The sequence below is a fragment of the Pogoniulus pusillus genome, chromosome 30 (genome assembly GCF_015220805.1).
Source record: "Pogoniulus pusillus isolate bPogPus1 chromosome 30, bPogPus1.pri, whole genome shotgun sequence".
NCBI lineage: Eukaryota > Metazoa > Chordata > Aves > Piciformes > Lybiidae > Pogoniulus > Pogoniulus pusillus.
Window position 1 is genome coordinate 15,343,629 of NC_087293.1, and position 26,673 is coordinate 15,370,301.

The following is a 26,673-nucleotide window of genomic DNA, read 5'->3' on the forward strand; positions in this document are numbered from 1 at the left end:
ACAGGAAAAGATTTTAAATGTCCTAACATTTCCTAGGCCAGCTTATCTCTCTGTCACTCTCCCCAGGAGAGACCCACTGTCTGCCTTGTCTGTTTAGACTGTCATTTATTTATTTATATTTTTTTAGGCCAGAGCTATCTTTTACTATTTGTTTGCACAAAGCCCGGAACAATGGGACCAGCCCACGCCAGGTACTGTTGCTGAAGGAATACTAAGCCTGTGCTGGGGGTGTATGCAGCAACAGGATCCCTGCCTTCCAAAGGGATGAGCACACAGCTTCATGCCTAGAAGTCACAGAATCATAGAATGTTAGGGGGTGGAAGGGACCTCCAGAGATCAGCAAGTCCAACCCCTCTGCTAAGGCATGGTCACCTAGGGTAGGTTACACAGAAACGCATCCAGGCAGGTCTTGAAAATCTCTAGAGAGAAGACTTCATAGCCTAAAGTGTGCCAAAACCTCCAAAAGAAACAAACAACCCCCACACATTAAAAAACCCCAAGCACCAAACAACAACATCCTCCCCAAAAAACCCCAAACCAGCCAAATACCAAAACTGAGATGAAGTTTTCTCCAAAACGAGGGCCTTACGGCCACATCTCACTGCACCAGAGCCAGCGCAGAGGCCATCTTCACTTTGGCAGGACTGTTCCCACACTTCAGTGTAAACAAGCACTGTTGTCCAGTTTTGGATCCTGGCCCAGGCTGTCTGGCAGGGTGATAACTACCCAAGCTGATGCACTCCCTGTGAATGCCCAGACATGCAGGCAGCCAGACGCAGGCCTTTCAAAACACATCATTATTAAGCAGAGGTGTGGGTGGGAGGAGAATTCGGATCACAAAGACACACCCAAGGTTACCACATTGTGTTCTAATTTTAACACTTATTATGACCCAGCAGCAGTACCTCTCTGGCTTTAGTTCATAATATCTCCAAATCCAGGAAGCCATTATGATTCTCGAGGGTCAAAGGCTGCTTGCATTGTAATTCACTTCCTCCTTTGGAGGTTTAATTTTGGAACTATGTCTAATTGCCATTGTATATGACATCGTCTCTCAGATAACCACGGAATGATTTTTCTATTTGTTGGCTATGACTCAACCAACCACAACAAAAAGAAAAAGCAACCCCCTCGCTTTCTGGGGAACAATTATTTAACAGTGACACTGCAGAGCCTGGTCAAGTTTCAATTCTTAGCTCCAAAAATGGAACATCCTTGTACATCCTATAACCTTGGGTGCAAGGATGACTTACACTGACACTCTGGCAGTCTTGAAGCTTCTTGAAGCACCAAGATCCTTGATCCAAATAGTGCTTGTTCCACAAGCAGTTACAAAGGTAAATCTTTTCAGCAGCCATGAGCAGCACTACAGCTGCCTGGTTCTTCACTCATCCATCTTCTGGTCCTTAATGATTCTCTATGCCTAATGACTAGACTTGCCAGGTCTATCTAGGCTCCTCTCCCCACTTTTAGCCCTGCCTTCTCTCCATCTTAATTTTCATAGATTGGTCTCTAAACTCTTATCTCCTCTCTTCTTGGTTCTGATATTAGCCTGACCACAATACCCACTTCTATTTCTGCTCCTACCACTGAGGACCTTTCAATAATGCCCGCACAGCAACATTTTAAGCGTCACTAGGTGCCTGATGCTACACTAATGGGAAATAAATAAGAGAGAAAAAGATGTTATCCAGGAGAAAAGCATCAGAAACTTATCAGGTCTTCTCTAAGCCAGCAGTGCTGTTTAATTTGTTGTTTCCCCATGAATTCTTGCACCAGTAACTTGACAGTTCTGTTACTGGTCATTAGGGGAATCAAGAAAGCTTGAATGCACCATATAGTTATCACACTGCAAACACCTAGAAAGTTACTGTGTCCCAGGATGCTCAAAGACCAAAAAAACAGACAAAAGAGTGAATAAGCACAAAAGTGACTAGGCCAGTCCTACAGTATGGCAAAAGCTGACTTCAGAATAGAATCTGCTTCTCTACAGCTCCTGGCTATGTATTGGGCTGCATAGTCTCAGAAGCTCTTGAGGTATGTAGTCAACTGCATTGCCAAATCCCATTTGTCTTCAAACAGGATGGAATGAGAACCAAAAATGTAATTAAACCTCTCTGTGACTCAGTTTCTCTAACAAGTGGGAGAATAAATAGCTCTTTTTCATTCATTGCACCCTGATCCACCTTTATTTAGGGGACAAAATCTTTACAGAAGAGAAGCCTGATTTTCATCAGCCTTGTGTCCACTACCTCACACAGTGGAGCTTCAATCTCTCAGTGAGACCAGTAGGTGCTATTGTGACTGCTATGTACAAGACAAGGCAGGATGTAATACACTTGATCAAATATAAGGAGAAAAATAACAAACATTCATTTTTTTTGTATGTGTGTTTTCGTTCTAACCCAGCAAAGAATTACTACTTTGGCCACAGAAAATTCTTCAGTCCCCGCAAACATTCAAACGCAATAGACTAAATCTTTTCAGATGCAAAACCCAACAACAAAAAGTGCTCTTCAGAATTAACCGCTTCCAGCATATTCACCCTTAACAGTCCGCCTTGTTGTACGGCTGGTGTGAAGGAGGACTGTGTGTAAAAGAATTTAAACACTTTGAGCCCTGTTGACACCAAGAACCAAAGAGTGGGGGTGGAGCGCGGAGGAAGTGTTAGAAGTCGGTCTGTTGGAGAAAGTGTGAACAAGCCAATTAAATCCTGACACTTCTGTACAAAGAGGTCTCTTAGGAAGAAAGAGATTAGCACCTCCTATTCATCAGCAAACAGCAACAGCCTGGGCAGACGGCAGGCAGGGAGCGACATCAGCTTTTCAGGGGCTGTAGGACTGCCTAATGTATCTCGAGTAGCAATGCAAGAGAATCCTGCTTTGCTGTCATCGTTGGATGAGTGTACTCACCATCCCTCCAGCAGAACGGCAGCTGGCTCAGTAATCCACTGCAGGTTGCCTTCTTGCAGCTTGAGCCTGCGTAAAGAAGAACAAGCGAGAAAGGACAGTCATTGAAGTGGTTGCCACACTGTTGTGTCAAGGAACTCGCCGGCTTTAACACCCCGCTGGGCTTAATTATGCCTATTAGCTTCACCAACGCTTCAGCTGGCTTCACTCACCTGTTCCAAACACCAAACCCAGAGAGAGACACAAGCACCTCAAGTATTCAAACAAATCTGAGAATACAAATTTGATGTGGGCATTTTTCCTGGCCAATTATGGATCTAAGACCAATTTGAAGTGTGGTCAAAAATCACCACGTTGTGTGCATGAAGATCACGCTGGATCTAGAACTGCAGGAAGACTCTGGACATGTGAGTTGGGCTTTCAGAGGATCCAGTCTAAAAGCAAAATCATGAGAGAGATGGGAGTGTACTAATGCTACAGAATGAAAGCTTGCAAGTCAAATGACAGCAAATGTCTCCATTAGGCCACTCTAAATGAGGCACCCAAAGTATCAGGAACTGCTAAATTTCTTGGACATGCTTCACTTCCAACTACACTTTTATTCCAAGAGAAGAATTCCCAGGATCATATTAGGTGACAGCTAGTCTGCTCACCACTGCAGGCTTTTATATACTGCCACTTGTTTATGTAATGGCACTTGGAAACTCAGCCCCAAATTTGACAAGGCTCAGTACAACCAAAGCTCTTAGATGAATGATTCCCTGTTTACGTAACCTAAGTCAGTCATCAGAACATGAGGAGGTGATACAGTTATGAGGAAAGATTTTTAACTAGAGAGTTAGGTGCTGATGATAACTGAGCTTCTCAGATGCAGCCATTCTGAGACTTCCTACTCCTCTCTTCTTTGCTTTCTGGTTTCACCCTGGCCTTAGGCTGCCTAATGTCACTGATACAGAAAACATTTTAAAGGACCTTTTCCTTTCTTTCAATTAGTTACCACTGAGCGCACACACATGGCACACTACACAGTCATCACTCAGATAAGACCGTGAAAGAATTAGGATCCAAAATGCATGATTTAACTGATGCACCCTATAACAAGGAGACTCTCATTTAATTTGCCTCTATCACCAAAACTTGTGAATTACCTTCATGTGCCCCAGTTCAGATCCCATACAACTCTGGTTGTGGCTGGAGATGTGAGTTCAATTTTTCATCTAGGTCTCAAGTGAACGTTGTATAACTTGAATTAAAAGAGTATGTACCATTTCTCTGTTTCCTTGAACCCCTCCACACCTCGTTCCCCTGCACTTGATATAATGCCAGAGAAAGCATGAAGATGGAGAGCTGGGTTATTAATTTGAGTAGTCAGGAGGAAACAAGAATCCTGAGCTGCTAGCTACTAATGAGAGCTGATCAAATGCTACACATTTTCTATGGCTATCCAACCCATGAATTCATTCTGTTCACGTTCCTTTGGGGTTCACTTTCCATGAACAGTCCAGCAGACCAATTTCTTGGCAGGAAAAGTCTCAGAAGCAGCCAAGTTCTAAAGAAGCATTCAGAGAATACTTGAGGAAAAGGAATTTGCACATTGTCAAACTCAAGTTTCATCCTAGCAAACAGGTCCTCAGCCCTGCTGTATGTGTTCACCTAATCAGGGCACAGAAAGATGCCACATGATCAACATACCCAGCAAGAAGACAGAATTAATTCACTTCAGAATTTTGAGTGTTCACACCCAGACACTCATAATGTGCCAACCTTTCCCAGCCAGTTAATGACAATATTACATTCTGGAAGACCAGAAGCTATTCATACTAACCTGAGCTCTGTTCACAGACACAAAATCTTTTTGCTTCCTCTCTGTGACTGCAGCAGTAGCCAGCTGGAATAGCACATCACTGTGTGGGAATCTAAACCCAAAATACTGACATTTTTGCTTTGTAATATGGGCTCAGACAGACATAATTTGCATTTTTAACCCTCTATGCTGTCTCAAAATTCTGTGTATTTGGCAGTGAAGGATGGATGATTTTTTCATTAGAACCACAGGAGACATTTTGAAGTGCTTGGACTTTTATTAAAGGAACATAGAACAAGACTCCTATTTTATAATATAGCCCCTTCTTGGCTAACTTGAGAGAAGTACTTTAATTGTAGATAACTTCAGTGACCTCAGGCAGTGAAGCAGATAAATTTTCCATGTCCAACATAGAAGTTCTTTCAACACCTATTTGGGAACTCTCTGAAGTTCAGTTATCCTTCCATTAAATCCACAGACAGGAGATTAGGTGAGCACAAAGAAAGGGAAAAAGGTGTCCTTTAGTACGTACATAACTTCCATAAAGGAACTTTTTGTCTTTCAGTTGAACCAATGGCCTCCTGTATCATTAAGGAGAAGTGAGTTAGTTTGGTCTGCTCAGTATTTTGATTTAAAGCCTCCAAAGTCATTCTCCTTAGGCTTGTGCTCACCGAGTCTCACTGTGTTTGGGTCTTTTCCCTTCTTCTCCCGCATTTAATCACAACATTACTAATGAAAACAAAAAAGAAACTCTAGCTGGGCCTTGCATGATTTAGGTACCAAGTAAACAGTACTTAACAGTTCTAATTGAAGGTCAGTAAATCCCCAAGAGATTAAATGAATCCTGCAGTGAGATGTGTAAATCTCACTGCCTTTTACGGCGTCCCAGCCAAGACCCCGCACTCGGTTGTGCAAGACTTAATAAATGTGGTATGCACTTAATCAAAACCATTTTGCCACCAAAGGGGCAAGGGGTGTAAATCACAATTACTCTTGGCACTAAACCACTGGCACAAAGAGGCCCACAGATGCCAAATAGCATCAGGGGCTGACTTCTAGCGCCTAGTTAGCTGTCTGGCACCGCTCACAGGCCTAAACGCCATTTTGCTGCTCGGCAGGGGGAAACCCAGCTGAGGAAAATAAAACTCTACAAAGGATAGTGAGTGCCTAAGTGTTGTGCTTCCCTCCATCTCACTCTCTGCTTGCCCTCTGCCAGCTCTCACCCCAATTTAGTAACTATTAATAAGCTAAAGCATGGGGCTTTGGCAACAGCCTAGCTCTCTGCCACTAAACCTTGTAGATTTAATAATCCCATCAAAGTTTATGTTTCAAATTGTATTTCAAGGTTTAAGAGCTGGTGCACTGAGAATACTTTGGAAAAAGTCTCTGAGAAGTGGGATTCTTTTAGCCAGTCAGGTTTCCAGAATGAGCAAAGGCAGAGTGAGCTACTGATGGCTCCTGACGGTCATCACCTTTGACCTTTTACCTCTGTCTAGATCAACTACAGAAGTAGAGTTGTGGAACAAAGACAAGGGATTCCTCAAGGGTGCAGTAATGTACCAATACAGGTGAAGACCAAGAATGAAGGATCCAACACCCATCTTCAGCACTGAAGATGTTCAAATCAGCTACAGAGTAGATGACAGTTGCTACAAAAGAGAAAGTCATGATGATGCCAAGCAGCAAGGAAAAGACAGAACTCCAAACAAAGCCTTAGAGATGTGGGACAGCCACAAGAGACAGAAACACCTGAGTACTTAAGTGCAAACCTGCAAAAACAGAAGAGATCCAGTAATTCTATTAGGAAGGAAAACATTTGGGGTTCATAAAGCAAACCCAACCCTTAATCCAACTGTTATCTCAAGTGTTTCAGTACTTTAGTTTCCCAAGGGATGATCCCTGTATCTGCTCTAGCAACTTGACAAGATGGCTTCCCTGGCACAGTAGATGAGATGGGAGGTGTCTAGTTTTTCAAGTCTTAATTGTATTCATTATTTCTGAGCTAGCTATTGTGAAACAAGGGTCTGGAAAGTAATTCGTGGTTCTCTCTGTTAATTATAAAGGAGTCTGCGGTAACTGAGACAGACTAAAAATGAGGTACATAGAACAGAACTCCACAGCCTGTTTCTTCCCATATGGCTGTACTATGGTCATCAATAGGTTCATTGGAATCTCTGGATGAGAAGTTACTAAAATGAAGACTAAAAAGATGGGATTCTGACAGAACTAGGGTCAAGAAATCAAAAAGGTTATGGTAGCTTTTGATATCATGAGCATTTCTGAACTGGAGCTCATAACCCAAAAAATACTCGAGTGCCACTGCTCTACACAGAACCATGGCAAGGTTCTACTAGCAATGGTCTGTAACATAGGGGCAACATCACATCTCAGCAGAAAGAAATCAGTGTTGTGAATTTGTTGCACCTTGACCCTAAAGGAGACGACAGATATGTGTTGTTGCCTCATGCAAATGTTTCACCTGTCTAACAGCATCTTCTGTGATGACTACACAAATCTTCTCACCCTATCCATCTCTTACATGTAACATCCTTTCTGCATGCTATTGGGCCTAAGATGTGGCTTGGTTTAAGGCAGTGAAGACAATTATGCCTCGCAGAGATGCCTTCTCTAGACACACGAGGGATAGCAGAGCAGGACCAGACATTCATTTTCCTACTCGCCTGCCCCTGTATCACTCAATTCTCTAAAGCTGTTCTTATCCACTGACACACGGGTGTGAAAGAGCAGCTCATTGGTAACTCACTGCAAGTCAGGAATAAAGGAATCCTCCAGCATCACAGTTGGTGGATTGGGACCGTATGCTTCTCTTCCACCAGCCAGCAGCAAATAGCTAAAAGCACACAAGTTGTCTTTATCTCCCTGCTCTCGTTATTTTCCTTGCCACCTGTCTCCTTGTATCACTTCCTCTTTCACCTCTCAGTCACATGCCCATCCTTTATTTCTTTCACATTTCCCCTCTTGTCATCATGCCCCCTTATAAGATATTATCATATTTTTTCTCCATTTTCCTCCTGACTTGCCCCATGCTCTTCTTATTTGCCATTTTTTTCACACTGCACTATCCCCCCCTCTATCTTTTGCTCTCTCTCAATCTCTTCCCCCCTTCCCATTACCTTACTCTTCCCTCATACCTTCATTCTCTTCTCCTCCCCCAGTGTGCCTCGAGCTTGAGCAGAAAGTCAACTGGAGCCTTAATTGCTGCTCCTCTGCCTGACGTCAATCGGAGATGACATCTCCTGAACACAGAGCTGCAGCCGTCCTTTTGCATATTCCCTCTGTCTGAGCACATCAGGAGAGATGTCACAACCAGAAAGCTAGAAGCCATCGAAGAAGCAGGGAGCCACAGAGATCATTGTGAAGCTAGCATGAAACATTGAAGAGGTTGGTAAAGCTCACTTCCACAACGGGTTCTTCCAGCGCTTTCTGCACTGTTGGTTGCAGGCTCAGAGCACTTACAGGAACTGACATTTCAAAAGTTGCACAGCAATGTTACACCAGGATTTTTCAACAAAACAAATGTTTGTGTTCAACTTCATTACAGCTCTGTGGCTCCCCCTGGGAGGGTGACTTTCCAGTAATTGAGCGAAGATGGTATTTCATAGCATAGGAGGCACCAAGTACTTGCACTGGTTTAGAGCTAATCTTTGATTGTGTAAAGGAGATGCTCACAACATGGGAAAGGGACAGTATAGGCAGCTCTGTCAATGCTTCGGTTTCAAGACCTGGCTCAGGAGCTTCCATGATGCCATCAACAGAAGATACACACCATTTGCACTTCAACCCTCACTCCCACATGGCTTTCCTCCCAACCACTTAACTAAAATAGTTACTACAGTATTAGCATCTTCCCTATCAGTTGTTTCTCTTCTAGTCTCACACCATCTGCTATTTAGCTTCTTAACCCCACTCTAATCCTGGTTCTCTGGGTCTTTAGTCGAGATCCATGAACTACATCAATGCCAGGATGATGGTTTGGTTCCCAGCAGTGTACTAAAGAGAACTTCCTGCAGTGGCTGGAAATTTTCCCACTAAAAGTACCCTGGTAGCTCATGTAAAGCAGTGCTTGAACTTTGATATTCAGAAACATAAGGCCTAGAACTCTGAATTGTACAGGGGATTATAAACTGGAAAGAAATCCTGCCATTCAAATCCTAGGCAGGACTTTTATATCATTCTTTGTTCACACATGTAATCAGGCACACCAAGAAGCTGCTGTCATTTTGGTATGCTGTAGCAGCAATTAGAAGTGCTTGGAGAGAACAGTATTTCTCACCAAAGGAGCAAACACTTTGCAGCAATTGCAGATTCTATATTCTGTTCCATGGCTTTCTCTCAGCACAAAACTTCTTGATGCACATTTGATTTCTTCTTCTACTAAGGAACTGCTATATATTGCCTGCCAAATGAGCGAGTTGGACAGAAAGCTGTTGTTCAAACCTTCAATCTCATCTGCAAGCTTCATTTCAGAAACCAAGTTCAAAGATACAAAGGCCTGTCCTGTCCACACAAACTCAGCATCCTTCATAGGCATTTTTTAAATGCACCACCTCTGAACATGTACAGGAACACATAATGTGCATTCACATATGCATCAGCAACTGCATGTGGTTCACATTATATGAAAGTCAAGAGTGGAGTTTAGAGCAAGAAATGTGCTTTATTTGGTGCCTCTGAGATTCATTTTAAGATCTGAACTGCAATGGACTGCAATAGTCATGCTTTTAAAAAACAAAATAATAAAAAATGAGTAGTTCCATTTTCTTTTTAAAACCATTGACTGTCCAAAGATACACATTTCAGCTAACCACCAGGCAGCAAGAGTTTTCTTCATCATTTTCAGTGTGTTTGTATTTCAACCCTTTGACTTTTCTATGTTTTCTGTTTTATCACACCGAGGCAATACAGCTGAGGAACAGACCACGCTGTGCAGGCAGAACATTGGTAAACATGTATAGATCAGAGCACAAGCTAAGTATCCTCAGCACCATCTTCCATCTGAAAACACTGAGACACCAGGAGGGGAAATCAATGTGCTGTATGACCACAGGCAAGTTAAGGACTCATGTTTCCTGGCTCACGAGTCACTATTAGTTCTCATCATACAGGCACCAAAAATTGCTTCATTGCCCAGAGACCTGGGACAGGCTCTTGTTATGAGCTATGGAAGTTTCTAGTGTCTGCCCACCACCACAATTCACAAGCAAACATCTCTAAGTTTTGTAAAATATCTTCCTGTGTTATTCATAATTATTTTATGTGTGTATTTTATGTACTTGAAATACCCAAATACAGTTAAAATACATGCAAAATACTTGAAGTGTACCTGCCTTATCTAGCTGCTGACTAGCTGCTCAATAGCTGCTCTCCTCCAGCTTTACTCTGTTCTGATCAGTTTCAGATGGACTTTACTATTCATAATAAAAATCAGCAGCACATTTATGTACTTCTGTGTTACTAACAGGCTTAGATCCTGTACATTATCAATATTTTTTAAAAAGGAAGGAAAAAAGAAGTAACAATGAAACCTATTACCTGAAACCCCAGCACCTCAGCAAGGCAGGAAGGAGAAAGAAAATTGACTGGGAACTACAGCAAATCAACACCTCCTAGAGCAGCAGTTAAAAAAGCCTTTTACTGTGCCTAGGCTCCACAGAGCTCCATAAGGCTATCCAAAGCAAAGTGAAATGCAGCAGTAGCACATTAAGTGTTGACTCTTAGGCAAAGTTAAGGCCCAAATCTGTAGGGAGTGGAGATGGTGGGAGGCATTTAGCAGCTCTGAATCATTAGCAGAGAACTGTGAGTGAACCACAACTGAAGTCACTTGCAGACTCTTCCACATTCCCTTCATGCTAACCTCCTCTGGGAAACTACATTTAACAGGACAAGACAAAACTATGCTATTAATTGGGTCTTAAATAGGACCTCAGATGTTGCTTTGCACCACAGGTCCTCAGGCACCATGGTCTCAAATTTCTATTTGCACTGCGCTACAGCAAACCCACGGAGAGATACTGTCACTGCCACCTGACAGTGCATAGCCTCAGCTCTTTATTTCACTAAGACCTGATCCTGCAAGATGCAGGCACTCTTCAAAGTTTCCTACATCCTCCACAAATCTCACCAACCTCAGAGTTTAGGTTCTATAGTGCAATTTAAAAATGTCATATGGGGAAGAAATACAAACTTGCTTTCCCCATTTTAAGCTGTTATACCGGACAAGAGCCCTCTGATTGCAGTAAAACTGTCTGCCAACATACTATCAGAGAAGGATTTCCATAACATGCTTAAGCTACTGGAATAAAAGCAGACAAGAAAGTCAGAGCAAAGAGCTCCTGAATGAATTACTACCATTTCTTGTAAAGGACTCCAGATTGGCCCAGGAAAAGCAGTTTCAGGTTTTAAAGATAAGGCAGTCAAAAAATAAAATGGGGAAAAAATAGTAATAAAACGGGGAATTAAAGAGTCATTAGGGCAAATTCAAAGGACAGACATACAGCTTTACCCTGTATTGATTCCTCAATCTAAATCAGTACAGACCCTCACAAACAACCACAAAGGAGGCCTCTTCCTGTGGCACTGTCGGCTCAAATGGCTCACAGGACTGGAGGTGTGTATACATCTGCTTGCTCACACATACACAACAGATGCATGCACGTGGGGCTCAGCTTCAGAGTTCCTATAGCCCCAGCTGAAGCTTCTCAGCAAGAACTTCTGTTTTCATACTCAGGATGTACATTTTTGTTTTGACAGGAGTACCCAAAAAAGGAAAGTGTGAAGACAGGTTAAGAGAAATAGTATTCAATGTCACAACTAGTAAGAAGGGACAGGCTGTATTGTGTACATTATACGTCCCCACCCTACATTTTCTTTCATTTCACTGGAACTGCCACAGAACTCTCCATCTTCCACTCCACTACAGAATTCCCTTCACCACTCTTTTGTCTGTCAGGTCAGGCAGGAATAACACAAGGAGCAGAAGGTGTCATAGTCTCATCCCACAGAACATGGCTGCCTGCAACTTGTCCTGGTGCAGATCAGGATCTACGGGTGAAGATGCCAGTAACAGTCCTTCACCCTTCCTCCTCACCCATATCAGCTCAGCTACAGAAACATTTGTGTCAGCAGTAAATCAGAAAGACAACCCAAGCATCATGAAATCCAGCTATTCTCTTAATAATCTGCAGAATCTTACTGCCCTTGTCTGTCACAACAGTTCCTACACCTAACCAACCATGCACTTTGCCACTCTAGGAAGCTTGTAACCTTCAACAGTGAGAGTGCAGCAAATTATTTTCTCTTCCTCTTCTTCCTTGGGGTAGCAAGTTAGGGATTTTAATTTGCAGAAGGTGTTGTCAAGTGTCACTGTGCACATTAAATTATTTCTGTTGTGTATACTATATATGCATGTGTGTGTATATATATATGCAAATACACAGAAGACTTAGTTGAAACAGTTTCAGCTATTTTTTTCATCCAGTGGCCGCCTCTAAGAACATGTCTAAAGCTTGAGGTACATGATCAGAGAGACATAGTGCATGAGACATAAGAAGCTGTATTGAAAAAGTACAACTATTAATTCTAGCTGAGGTGATCATACTTGCCTCCATAATTTAGGATTCAAGCAGTCAGAGATCCTCAATCTGACCTGACCAATAGTTCTGAGTATGACAGAATCAAGGTTGCTTCCAACAAGCTGTGGACCCTGCTTTGTGGAGAATCAGTTGAATACGGAGGGGTTGATCACTGAAGATGTTAATGAACTTCCTGCTCTTCTACAGAGAAAGCAAGCTAGATAAGTAAGATCAGATCTGAGGTGGGGTTTTGTGGGAATTTCTGTTTGCTGGTTGGTTTGGGTTATTTTGTTCGTTTTGTTTTATTTTTAAAATTGCTCCCTACTCAGATACAAAAGATGCAGCTTTGTCTCTGTGTAACTGCAGTATTACAGAATCAATAGCAGAGGGGAAAATATCCTCGGGTAAGGTAAGGAAAGGAAGAGATTCTTCAAACAAACCATTTCTACGTGATTGACAGAACAGTCCAAAGCCTTAAAGTGGAGACCTTTGTATTCAGGAAGGGGGTGCAAGCAACTGCACACAATAAACCCTAAAAGTTTCTCAGAAACACAGCTAGGTGATTAGTTCAGTCAACTCAGCCAGGCTGGAAGAGCAAGACCACACAAAAGGACGTTTGTCTGGGATTCAATCTCAAAAATCCTTGCTTACAATAATGACAAAAGACAACATGTTAGTTTAAGAAAGTACTCTCGCTCTCGCTTTGCAGGGAGCCTCTCTAATCATCACTGACATCATAGCACTGAGTAGGATTTGCAACCCCGTGGCTGCCAAAAAGTTGCAGCTCTCAAACCATCAAAAGAAGGAAATGAAGGAATGTTTCAGAAATTAGAGAAAACATCTGAAAGTCAAATTAGTCTGATTTTACCTAATTTTCTTTTCTTCTGGACTGAGATTTGAATGAGTGTTAGAGGAAATCCTCCTGAGCAAATGCTGAACAATGTTCAGCCAGAGTGCCCTGTACCATTTGCTATACCAGGTCCAAACTGCAGTCCATCTAATGAAGCCTGTGATCTTTAGCAGTATTCACTAGCTAAGGGAAAGAGAGGAAAGCAAAATTAACTAAATTTACCAGGCACGAAGTAATTCAAAAGAGCAAATGCTAAGGCAGTGCTAACCCATTGCTACAGTAAAGCTCCTTGGTTGTAGCCTGGGTATCTCCACCGCCACTGCACTGAATGCCTTCAGCTTAGGAGGAATGGGGATAGACAGACATCAGTAGTTAGAAGTGCCATCAGATATCAAGTCCTTGTTGAATTAATGCAGATTGTGTCATTATACAAGTTAGCACACAAACTCAAGATTCTTCCCTTCTGCTTCTGTGTCCTTATCACATTTGAAAGGCCATTGGTATGCACCACACTTCTCAGTTTTCCATTCCAGTTCCCAACCTCTCAGACAGACCTGATCGTTATTGGAGAACACCCTGCTAAAGGGCAAAGCCACATCACAGATATTGAGATTGTCCTTCCCTTTAGAAGTATCCTCAAGAAACACAGCAACCTCAACTCCCTTTCAGCTACAAGAGCCATCTGCACCTTTGTCTGACAGAAGCTAAGAACAAGAATTCAGACTAGTACGAGTGTTGAGCACAAACACACAACCAGAAACTTGTACAAACACACAACTGACAGAAACTTGTCAGTATATTTGTGTATTCAGCTCACGCATCTCTACACACAGGCTTATTCTCTGAAATGGGCCTCTGAAATCCCATTGATCTTTAGCAAAAGCAACACTCTGTAGATAAAAGATTCTCATGCTCCTATCTTCTTGAGAAGATAAAAGGAAATTTGCACAAATTTTGCAATCCTATTGCAAAATAGAGACTTCTTAAAAATTTCCACTTGGAGTGAAATAAAGAGTTTATTATGAATCCATCAATGGGGGATCACACGAAATGTCAGCCTCCCTTTCCTCTCTTTCTTTTCCTCTCAATCTCACTGATCCACTCCCTTTCTCTTTCACTCCCTCCTTAACCCCACCCCACCTCCTCTCACAGGTCCCACTGTCCCAGACAGAGCAGCTAAAGACATTAGCTGACAGACACAAAAGGCGGCAGAAATCAAATAAAAGGCAAACGCGGCAGCCGCAGGTCAGCCTTGTATAAATATTTATGCTGGAGGAAGGCTCAGTGCCTGAGTAATGACCTTGTGGCTGGTATTAATAGAGATAATGCGAGTCTGTAAAGACATGCTGCCAGAGAAAGGGAGAATTTGGAGGGTTATAAATCTCTGCGTCAGGCTGCAATGCTAGCTGACCTTTACACTGCTCTCTCTCCTGCCTTCCATCTTTCTTCTTCTTTCTTCCAATATGAGAGAGACTGATAGAGCACATTAGCAAGGGGAGGAGGCCCAAAATCCAAACCATTTGCCCAAGAGAATTTTGACGCAAGTCAGAATTCTCACAGCAACAAAACTTCAGAGCAATGATTCCAATACCTGGTTAGGTTTACCTCCAGGACACATGCAGCCCTGCACAATCCCAGTTGTTGTTCACCAACCACAGCCAGAAGCACACATTTCTGCTTGCCATGTGTAAGAGAAGGAGGAGCAGCAAAGACAGCTTTGGTGAAAATGTAAGGCTATGCTAAAAGGGATGGAAGTCTCTTCTGAATTTCTGCCACATACAGACATGCAGCGGGAGATTTTAGGAGCTAGGACTGTAATGGGTTTAATTCCCACTGCAGATGACTGTCCCAAACAGCTCTGCAGAGAATGAAGGCAGCTAAGGATTCTTCACTGAAGCATGCTTGGCTGTAGTAGCACCTGAGAATACAGGCCCTGCTCTGGGGGTGTCCTGCTCAGCATACTGAGAAGAAAAACCCTGATGCCTGGGGTTGCACAACTGCAGCAGAAGCAGACCAGTATCCAAGACATGAAGTACTGCCAATGGCAGTGCTGTTGAAAGTCAGCACCCTCAAGTTGCATTAATATTTCCTACCCTCATTTCAGAGATGAAAAGGAATTGAAAGACACGCATGTGCAGGATCATGCTGAAAATCTGATCAGAGGGGCTCTATCAAGAAAACTATAAGCTGATCAATGAAGCAGCAGAAAAAGGAGGGGTAGCAGCAAGGTTCTGATCCAGGATACAGTACATCAGCACTAAGCATTACTCTCCTTCATTAAAAGTTACTCCTACTGTCACCAAAGTTCTAGGGGAAATCTCCAAATTATTATAAAGTGAAGAGAACTGAGCACTGAAAAAGCCACAACAATTCCCTCCTGGATAAGCATTACTGGGCCATCAGTCTTGAATCCCTAGGAAATTAACCCTTTGGCTTTCATCATGTATCATGTCATCTGTGCTTCAGTCAGGCATCCAGAACTGCACACTACAGAGAACAGCAGCATTCACACTAAAATTTAGGGGCTAAAAGACAGAAGAGAGAAAATAAGAATTCTGTGGGTTTTGCTGGCTTTCCTCTGCAACACTTGAGTAAAAAGAAAGCGAGAAACCACAGCAAATGTGCATAAAGTTCCATTTGGTAGGCACTTAGTCTTTAATATAGATTTATGCCTCTTGGCATTTTTCTTCTGAAAAAAACCCAACTCAGCCAGCTTATTAATATTTGATGGAAAAGTAATTTGGTAGAAGCAGACTCCACAAACTCTTTAATTCAAACATCTAAATGACAACTTTGTTATTTTATTGTATACTGACTCAGAGCTGGACCAGTGTTTTGCTGGGTCATTTACAAAGTGAGATACAGAGAGCCTGAAGTGGAGATAGAGCATGCAACGCTGTGGGTGAGGAGTCTGGCAGTTAGAATACCTTTGAGACTCAGAAGCACCTGGACCAAGGGACTGGACTTTGTAATGTCATTCTGAGGCCCACAAAGTATCAGCTATCTGAGAAACTGTTTCAAGATTAGAGCAGGCTGAAGAGATGCTGCTGTCTTCTTGAGAGAGATAACAGAAGGGAGGCAGAACTATCTGAGGCTCACTGCAGCCTGTCAATAGAACCAGAATGAGTATGGCACATTTCACTTAAGAACACTGTAAAATTACTGCTACCATTACTGACAACATTTCAGTCGCCAGCAACACTTAGTTCTGGTTCTGTGATTTGACACATGAGTATTTGCCTCAATCTTTAGGCAGGCCTCCTCTAGGACTCCTTCCTTGAGTTTCTGCTCATTTCTACTCCAATGATTTTTGGCAGTATTGCACTGCATACAGAACTCTTAAGCTACCATACCGAAACAGTGTTTACTGTTATCGAGAATATAAAACCCCTAATCACCTAAAGTCTTTCTCTGCCTCTTTGTTAATAAAGCCAGAATATTGGAATCCACAAATCAATCCCACTGTCTTTCTATTCTGCACTTTGTTCTAGCTGAGCTTCATTCAAAGCTTTACACTAGAACCAAAAATTAGTTCCAACAACGTTGGGTTTTCTGAAAGGATGTGTTACCAAATTCCTGATAGTTCACCATTTGAATCAGTTGGGACTCTTTTTTGCCTGCAAGGCATTCATTCCATGTATGACTTGTTTTGATTATGGAGCTATGCTGCAAGTACCCTGCAGACCAAGACTGGTAAGATCTTCCCTAATACATGGAGACATTCCTAGCCCAGGGATAATTCAAGAAGTTACTACCTACAAAGATGTCTGCGAAAAATCTGATTCTTTGCTTGGGATATAGTATATCGTTAATGTCTAATTAGCCCATTCATGGATAATTCATGATTAGTTATTAACAAAAGCAAGAACAAACAAGAGCTATACGTTAAAGCTCTTAAATCACGGAACTAAACACGTCATACCAAAAGGAGAATGCATGATTTATTCAGGAAGGCAAACATGGAGCCAGGCGACCACTGGGCAGCACAAAGCACCTCCACTCCAAGAAACTAAGCTTGTCAATCACCTGAGACATAGAAAGGGAAATGCCTGATTAACAGGCTGGCACATACAGCAGCTTTGTAAGATAAAGGGACACAGCTTATCCTCTGAATAGGTCCACATAGAAGGGAACAAGGTTGTTACTGAAAAACAGAGTGGCGCTAAGGCATTTTGACTGAGGGTCTGGCACACCAGAACATCTTAACAGACAGATTAGGGACTCTGTACTCAGAAGTACTACCTCTATTTCTCTGCCTGAAAAGGAGCTGCATGTCATCAGTAAGGCCTGCTATACACTAGCATATGTGCAGCAAGATAAAGACACAAACACATCACCCAGGACAAGGAGCGTCAGGGGTGTACAAAGTCAACTCCAAACATTACATTCCCCTCAGCGATACTGTTCACCTGGATAGGTAATTGCAAGTTCGTCACAGTAGAGACACAGAAGATCTCCCACAGCAAAGGATCATCTATATTACATAAGTATTTTATGCAAACTGGAATAGCTCCAAGAGGGATTTTATGAGTTCAACCCCACACCACCTCAAAGCATGAGATAAGACTGTCAGTGAAATGCATGTTTGACTTATTCTGCACCTAACTCAAGTCAAGATCTAAGCAGTGGAACAAAGCCCTCCTGAGCCTGTCATAATTTCCGGACCAAGCTTTTATTTGGACATTCAAGTTTTTGGGCTTTTTGAGCAAGTATTGCTGAGGTTCTTTTTCTTCTGCTCAGCTATTTGCAAAAGGGCTGCTCCTCAGGCAAAAAAAATCTATACCTGAAGAAGAAAGTTAGGTAACTGCTACATATCCCAGAAACATTAACATATTTTCTGTAAAATTCCAGGAAGTGCAAACACCACAGTATTTCAGTGGTCCACTACAGAACACAAATACATGCACAAAGCCCCCAAAGAGAAAACAGATGCAAAATATACAAGGCTATTCCTATTGGCAGAAACGCTTCCATATAAAGTAGTTGCTGAGCAATTTCAAACAATTAATACATTCCTAAAATATGTCTCCTTGTGCATAATTCATGAACAGAAACAAGCACTAAATCCATTGGATAAATTGTGGACTACGAATCGTTTGCCCTGCTCTAATTATAATTCCATTTCAGCCTACTAATGGTACCATAAACCATTTGAGTTTCACCCTTGTGGTTTATTGCCTCATTAGCTCTCCTTTGAAGTAATTAATGCTTTGTCAATTTACCTGAATAGAGCTCCCATGGTGGCTATGGGTCAGATCCAACGAACTTCGATGCACCCAGCAGATCTGGAACTTCTGCTCAAGTGGAAGACTTCAAGCTCTTTGTGACTGAGGCTTCCTACTTTCTTGTCCATACCACACCTACCCTAACAGGCCATAACTACCTATACCACTGACTACAACTTTTGACTGCTACAATAAAATGTATTGAAATGTAGTTATGGATTACTGCATTTATAGGACATCAAGATTAATCATTTGGGAGAGGTGGCAATGTTGTGTGTCACGTTTCAGCCAGCACTTTACAGTGATATGATTGTTTTCTCTCATAAACCCTCTCATGTAAACAATGGGCAGCAGATTTTGGATTAATTTGTCTGAAACCAATACCACAAACTTAACTTCATCAAGAAAAGCCACCTTCTTTTTGCCCATTCCACTCTTACGCTCAGCTAGCCAAAGAGTCCCTGTTCTGCCCAACAGAGGGGAACTCAGGGCTTGGGCACAGAATAGATTTTCACAAGTCAGCAAGCCCATGGTTGGTTTGGAACTGGACCACACGTGAGAAATTCAATAAACATCATTTGTCAGAAGCCTTTGTCGGCTCACAGCTGTATTTATTTATAGGCTCTCTTGTTATTTATAGCTCCTTGTGCTCTATGTAAGTGGTCATGATACAGGTGGGAGGAAAGGCCAAGTGTTCTACTGCTTATACCAACATCAGAGTCTCTTTTCTAAGGAGAACAAACATCTGAGTGTCTATTTCATTTCCCATCTCCTTCAAGTGGACAGCCAATAATTGTCAGGACCTAGTGAAGCTACTCTCAGTTACAAAAATATCTGAAGAACTACATCACTTTAGTTCTACAAAGCTGGCATGCTATGGACTCCTCAAGTTCAATGATCTCTGAAGATATGAACTCCTACAGGATATTCTCATGTAATACATGGGAACTACTACAGCACAGCCTTCTCCCTGCCACTCCTACCAAACCGTTCATCAGACAAAGCTTAACTGAGTTGTGTGGCAGCAAAGCAGAATAGTTCTATGTCCTCTGCTTATTACCCATTTCATATCAGATCCCTGGATCCAAGTTTTCAAATGCACTGTCAATGGATCCCCTCTAAATGTTGAAACTCCCCAGCACTCTCACTTATAGGATCATTTAATATTTCACTGTATCATTGCGTGTTTGGAATGCCTACTAGAGATTAAAAATTACAGAGTAATTCAAATTTACTGAATCTCTAATGAGAACTGACACTACTCAGATTATTGCACTTTAAACTTTAGAATTACCAACTCCCTTGTCTTGAGGGTTTCATTCTCCCTGCAAAACTAGAACCCAGATCAGAACACCTGAGGTTTCAAAGATTTTTTTTCCTATTTTCAGGATTTTTTATTGAAGGACTTGTGTCTGGTTCCATTGAGAAAGGTTCCTTTCTAGTGAGGTACCAGAGTTTTGATTGAAACTAAGTAGAACTGATACTATACACTCGAAATTAATCCACGTCAAGCATTTCAGAGCTCACAAATTCACAACCGAGAATAACAAACACACAAAAAAAGCAGTTATGATGTTCAAAGACTGACTGCTTGTTTGAAAGAGAGGAGGTGCAAAATTCTTATCCGAGTGGTGAAGTAACTGCAGTTACAGAACAAGAGAATCCTTTACACTCTTTAATAAATGCATCATTTCTTGCAGGGTGATGCCTTGCACCACAATGTATGTTCCCTCACCTGTGGACTGCTCCTGTTGAAGTCATCAAGTACTCTTAATGCAAATGCTGACTGCCCTTGAAAAGAATATTTGGAAAAGACACTGTTCCTGCATATATGCTTATCTCCAGATCTAGATCTGCTCTCAGTGAGGTACATCCTAACCTCAGCTACCAGTGGGTAATGTCAGTCAACCTGCCTGTGCGAGCCAGATCCTGATGTCAGTCTCACAGCAACTCCACTGCAGCAACTGGTAACATTCCAGATGTATCCTAATGGGACTAAGATCACAGACCTGGCTTCTGCTAAGAAAATCTTTTGGCTTACTTTATATACATCCCATTGAATATGAATTACATCTCTCTGCCATTCCCTTCTCATTAGACTGATTCCCATGAAAATGGAATCTTTGTTCCTTAAGGATTAGGGCCAGAATATGTTCTTTTGGGAACTTAGTGGCAGTTCGTGCATTCCCCACTGCATGTATCCGTTGGCAGAAGTTGGCAGCAACACAGAAACATTCTTTGCTTGGGATGTGGGAGGGTAGAAGCACTGTTTGAAGAAACCCTGGCTGGTAAACCTTCATGTTATTTTTGGCAGGTGTGCATTTTGCTGAAACAAAAGGCTAAGGCAGCCTCTGATGGAGCAGCATGGCCTGTGATGTTACATGGAAAGTGAAACATCAGAAGGCCTTGGAGTGTTTTTTCAACAGTAGAAAGGACTCACTTTACAATGGCAGATTCTGGGCTTGCAGACAGCACAACACAGAGCTCTGCTTGAAGAGCTACAAAGCAAACCCACACATTTCTTCCATGAATTACTGAATCCCAGGCATTCACAGTGGTGTCCAGCAGAACCGGAATGCCTGCACTGATGCAATCTTGCAGCCATGGCTATCCCACTTCAACATCCTAGTTTATACACATTGCTACAAATACCCTGTAACATCTACAGTCACCATAGCACAAATGCTGCTCCCAGACTGATCCCTTGAGAGTAAGCATGGCACTTTCCATCACCAACTTCTAGCATCTTCCCAGTGTGACTCTCTGCACAAGTTTAAAGCATCAGTAAAGAACTCTCCTCTCATATTCTTTTGCAAAAGGGATGTGTAAATTCACCATTCCAGGAATCCAGAAGTCAGTCATGGGATCTTAAAACCAGAGACAAATAAACAAACAAAAAGAAACCAGTAATCTTGGATTCCCCAAAAAAACACAATGCAGGGACTTCTTCTATTTGCCCTCTCTTTTCTCAGCCATTATTGTACTCAGGAGACTTTCAGGCAATTGTCTACAATGATGGAGACTCAAAATTTGATGCTTTATTTCATGATAAGATTTTAATGAAATTCCAGGATGTGACACACCCCAAATACTGAAAGACTTAATAACACTAAGGCAAACAGATCTAACATCACCTTTTCTTCTAAAGCCAGAACAGATGACAGTAGCTCATGTGGACTTAATTTTATTTGGTCTTCATACCCTGCAGGGCAATTAAATCATCCATTTTGCAGACTGAACACTGCTTAAAACCTATGCACAAGATAGATTCACAACTGAAATAACATCAAAGTCATATACTGAAAGATTTCAGCTTGAGGCTTCAGCAGCAATCTTGTTATCTAACTTTGCCTTCTCCTTCTCACTTAAACTACTGATAGGAAACAAAGAAAGAAAACACAACCACAATGCAAGGCAGATGGAAATAAATGCATTAAGGTGGACAGTATTACTGTACTATTGTTTCCACCAAGAGCTGATGTCTGTACTCTACCCCACCAGGGGAATTAGACAGCTTAGATAAGGAAGTGAATAACTCGTCAGTGGAAATCACAAGGGCAAGAGGAGGCAGAATGCAACAGCAAGAGCTCAAGTTGTAAATTTAAGCTGCAGGCAGCTGTCAATGGATTTTTAATGACCCCTAAGGAAGTGGCCACTGTTAGAGGTCTTCTTTTAATGACAGCAATTGCTAGTCATCAGTGTATTTGGTCACCACTTTGTTTACCTGTCAAATAAATAGCACTACTCTTTTTCTTTTTCCTTTTTTGTGATACAGACAAGGGAGATGGAGACCTGGAGACTGCTGACTTGACTGTTATCTACAACATCAGATGCTGTCACAAATAATGCAGACATGAATATTGGTTTTCTGGACCTACTTACCCTATGCTAATCATTTCGTTCTAACTCCAACACTCATTTACTATCAATTGGTCCAGTTTCAAGCCTCATCCTTCACTGAAAAGTACCAAGAAGGAGCTCATCAAATCAGGTAAAACAGTTAGATGGGGGGAAATAAACAAGAAGGGAGGGCACAACAATCATCAAAACCTCCTATTTGAAGGAAATATTTCCTGACAGGAAAGATAAACTAATAAGAGTTTTGAAAAGAAAAAAATGCTTTGTCATGGTGAATCATAGAATGGTTTAGTTTGGAATGGATCTTAAAGCTCATCCAGTTCCAACCCCCTGCCATGAGCAGGGACACCTCCCACAAGAAACACGTTGCTCAAGGCTTCATCCCATGTGGCCATGAATGCCTCCAGGGAGGGAGCAGCCACAACTTCCCTGGGCAACCTGTGCCAGTGTCTCATCATTCTCACTGCAAACAACTTCTTCCTAAGATCCAGTTTAATTATCCCCTCTGCCAGTTTAAATCTATTACTCCTCATTCTGTCAGTACAAGACTTTGTCAGTAGTCCCTCCCCAGCCTTCCTCTTGGCCCCCCTTCAGATACTGGAAGGCTACTATAAGGTCTCCTCGAAGCCTTCTCTTCTACAGGCTGAAAAGCCCCCAGCTCTCTCAGTCTGTCCTCACAGCAGAGCTGCTGCAGCCCTCTGAGCATCTTCATGGCCCTCCTCTAGACTGGCTCCAACAGTTCCATGTCCTGCTTGTGTTGGGGGCTCCAGAACTGCACACAATATTCCAGGGTTCTCAGGAGAGCAGATTAAAGGGGCAAAATCCCCTCCCTTGCCCTGCTGCCCACACTGCTCTTGTGCAGCCCAGCACACAGCTGCTGTCTGGGCTGCACTCACACTGCAGGCTCATGTTGAGCTTTTCACCAACCAAGACCCCGAGGTCCTTTTCCTTGGGGTTGCTCTCAGCCATTCAGCCTGGATTTGTGCTTGGGATTGCATCCACCCAGGTGCAGGACCTAACATCTGAACCATAAAGAATGTGTCCTTCCCAAAGACAGATTTTCTGCCCTTGCTCTCTCCCAATGACTAACTGTAGGTTTTTCCTGCTCTGAGAAATCAGAGAAACAGAGCTAGCTCAGAAGCAGTTGGTTCCATAAGCTTCCAGAAGAACTTGCCTGCAGTACAAAATAACATTAACCAATAATTCCCAAGCCTAAAAATTAAACTGCATTAGGAGGAAGAAGAATTTTGCAATCCAAGTTTCTGTGTATCTAGTTCCAGATTTTGTGAGAGACACCCCAAGCAAAACCAGGATATCCAGACCAAGTGGGTAAGAAGGCAAGCAGAGAAGGAGTAAGTTTAAAATGCCTCTCCTGGAGAAGAGAAACCTTAAGCAATCCATATGAGGGAAGGACATATTTCTATCACAAATATTTCTCAAGTTATTTGTGTGTTCTGTAGCACAGAACACAAAGTATTACAATGTGCTGGAGCACCAGCCACTACTAGTAATCCTATTCAAAAAAAAGCACACTGATGTAGCATTTACTTTGTCCTTTTCAGCACCTTAGTTTTAAGCTAGCACTTGTTGCTGGAAGAAAGCAGATGAAAGAATTCATTTACCATCACGTTAAGCCAGCCTCAAACACAATTTTTGGCAACGGTTTCTTAACAAGACTGTTTAAGGAAGCTGATCCAGCAACAGAATGAACTTGCAAGCAGTTAGTGTCATAATGCCTCGAGTCACTCAGAGACCTCTTTGTCTAAAAAGCTTAAGTTCCTTTTGTCTGAAGGAAAGACTTAGGAATACATTTTACAAAGCAGAAGAGTAATTAAAAGACAAATTCCTTTTGAATTCATCAACCTAAACCACGCAAGCCATTTCTTACCTATCTCTTCCCTAAAGCTACTCACATTACTGCCTACTATTAGCTAAATTAAGTCCATTTAGATTTAGGTCTGCAAACAACCTGCCTCTCCCAGGCTTGCTTTTGACTTTACTGCTTACAAGCAGCTGAAAGGAAGGAGTGGACAAATATGTTTCATAATAGGACAAGGGGGAATGGTATTAAAATGAGGGAGAGTTAAGTTTAGACTGGATCTTAGGAAGTTCTTAAGTACAAGAGTGGTGAGACACTGGAATGGGTTGTCCAGGGAGGTTGTGGATGTCTCCTTCCTGGGGGTGTTCAAGGCCAGGGCGGATGAGTCTAGTCTGCCCATGGCAGAGAGCATGGAGCAGATGATCTCTAAGGTCTCTTCCAAGCTAAGCCATTCTATGATACAGGAGCGAGATAATTCTGCAGTCATTCCTTTCTGAGGAAAACTTACACCAGAGCTTGTAAACTGAAGTTCCACACCTGTTTTGAAACTGAAAAGTCCAAAGATGAATGCTCTGTAAGCTGATTCTTCCCTGAAGGGTCCAACTTCAGGCATTCTCCTAGCATGCCTCACTCTTATAACATGGCCTACTTACTGGGCAGCACGGGAAGGGAAAATAATTCATAGAATGGTTTGGGTTGGAAGGAACTTCCAAAGGTCATCTAGTCCTCATCCTCCCCCATGCTTTTCTTTATGCTCAGAAATGCAAGCTGATGTTATAAGACTCTCAGGTGCTCATTCAACTCCTACAGACACTGCTGAACTTCTGGCAGTTAATGTCAACAGGAGGAACAAGTTGGTTTTTTGAAATGCAGGCCCCACAAATGCCAGATCCCATGTCTTTCTCTGTTTCAGCCATGGCTTCGCTGGCTCTGCAATCACACACCTCTCCTCCAGCATATGAGACATTTTGACCTTTCCTATGCCTACTTCCAAATGACTTTATGAGGCACAGAGACTGCTATGATTTTTGGAAATTCTAGGAAAGAATTGTCATTTGTGTCTAACAATTACCTGACCACTTTTTGTGGGCAGATGTGAAATGCCATGACTATCCTGAAATACATGTAAGAATGTTTACTATCACAAATGGTACTGCATATCATAGAATCAACCAGGTTGGAAGAGACCTCCAAGATCATCCAGGCCAACCCAGCACCCAGCCCTAGCCAATCAACCAGACCATGGCACTAAGTGCCCCAGCCAGACTTGGCTTCCAACACCTCCAGGCACAGCGACTCCAACACCTCCCTGGGCAGCCCATTCCAATGCCAATCACTCTCTCTGCCAACAACTTCCTCCTAACATCCAGCCTAGACCTTCCGTTGCACAGCTTGAGACTGTGTCCCCTTCTTCTGTTTTTGGGTGCCTGGCAGAAGAGCTGAACCCCACCTGGCTACAGCCTCCCTTCAGGTAGCTGTAGACAGCAATGAGGTCTGCCCTGAGCCTCTTCTGCTGCAGGCTGCACATCCCCAGCTCCCTCAGCCTCTCCTCACAGGGCTGTGCTCCAGGTCCCTCATCAGCTTTGTTGCCCTTCTGTGGACATGTTCCAGCACCTCAACATCTCTCTTGAACTGCGGAGCCCAGAACTGGACACAGCATTCAAGGTGTGGTCTGACCAGTGCCAAGTACAGGGGGAGAATAGCCTCCCTTGTCATGCTGTCCACACTGCTCCTGATCCAGGCCAGGATGCTACTGGATCTCCTGGCCACCTGGGCACACTGCTGACTCATGTTTGGCTACTATCTGCCAGTAACCCCAGGTCCCTTTTTTCCTGGCTTCTCTCCAGCAACTCTGTCCCCAGACATATATATGTTGGTAAAGATCAGGTCCATGGGACCGTGCAAAGGAAGCAGGTCTCATGACACCAAGCGGCAGTTCTGCAACCATTAAATGAGAGAGGAATGACAAAACAAGCAACTCTCTCAGCAAAGTTTGACTTTAACCTCTGCTAGAGTGTTTGTTCTGCCAGAGGCAAGGTGGCAATCATACTATTTCCTTACCTTGCAGGGGTGTTAGGCTAGTAAATGTCTTCAGAACACAACGTAAATGCTGACTATTATTACTGGCGTGTTATGTACCACCACAGCCTCTCTGCTCAGTAGGACAGGCAACGCTTAGCAGAAAATTGCAAGTGTAACAGCTAAAAGCTTATTCACTTTACAAGTTACCTCAGTGTTTTTCTTTTCAGCGGTCAAAGTGCTTTATAAGAAGCAGCTCAGCTAAGTAACCCTCACCCTTTACAATTTGGTTTTGTTTGCTTCCTAACCTGGAAACGGGTGTCTCTTGTCTTTATTTAATTTCCAAGGAAAGTCTGAAAAGAAAAACGCTTGTAGAAAAATTGTGTAGTTACTGGATCTGATTTTAATTTGAACTTTGATTCTTTCATATCATACTAACAACTTTCCAAATTCAATGAAACTAATGTAATTACAATGTAGATGGAAAAACGAATGGGAAAGATTTGAAGGGCACATATATGACACAATGTACGTCCATAAGAGAAAAAAAAGTACTTACAGGATTGATATGCAGCCACTGGAACTGTAATATATGAA

General features: G+C 42.5%; 1 long non-coding RNA gene across 1 annotated transcript in view; it reads right to left on the reverse strand.

Annotated features, from left to right (window-relative positions):
- Positions 1-2,177: 2,177 nt before the first annotated feature.
- LOC135188910 (uncharacterized) overlaps positions 2,178-26,673 on the reverse strand; it is an 86,557-nt gene continuing 62,061 nt past the window's right edge. The window contains exons 5-6 of the long non-coding RNA XR_010307884.1: positions 2,913-2,978; positions 2,178-2,679 (exon numbers count right to left, since the gene is read on the reverse strand). This is a non-coding gene — a long non-coding RNA (uncharacterized LOC135188910). The remainder of the gene's footprint in view (positions 2,680-2,912; positions 2,979-26,673) is intronic.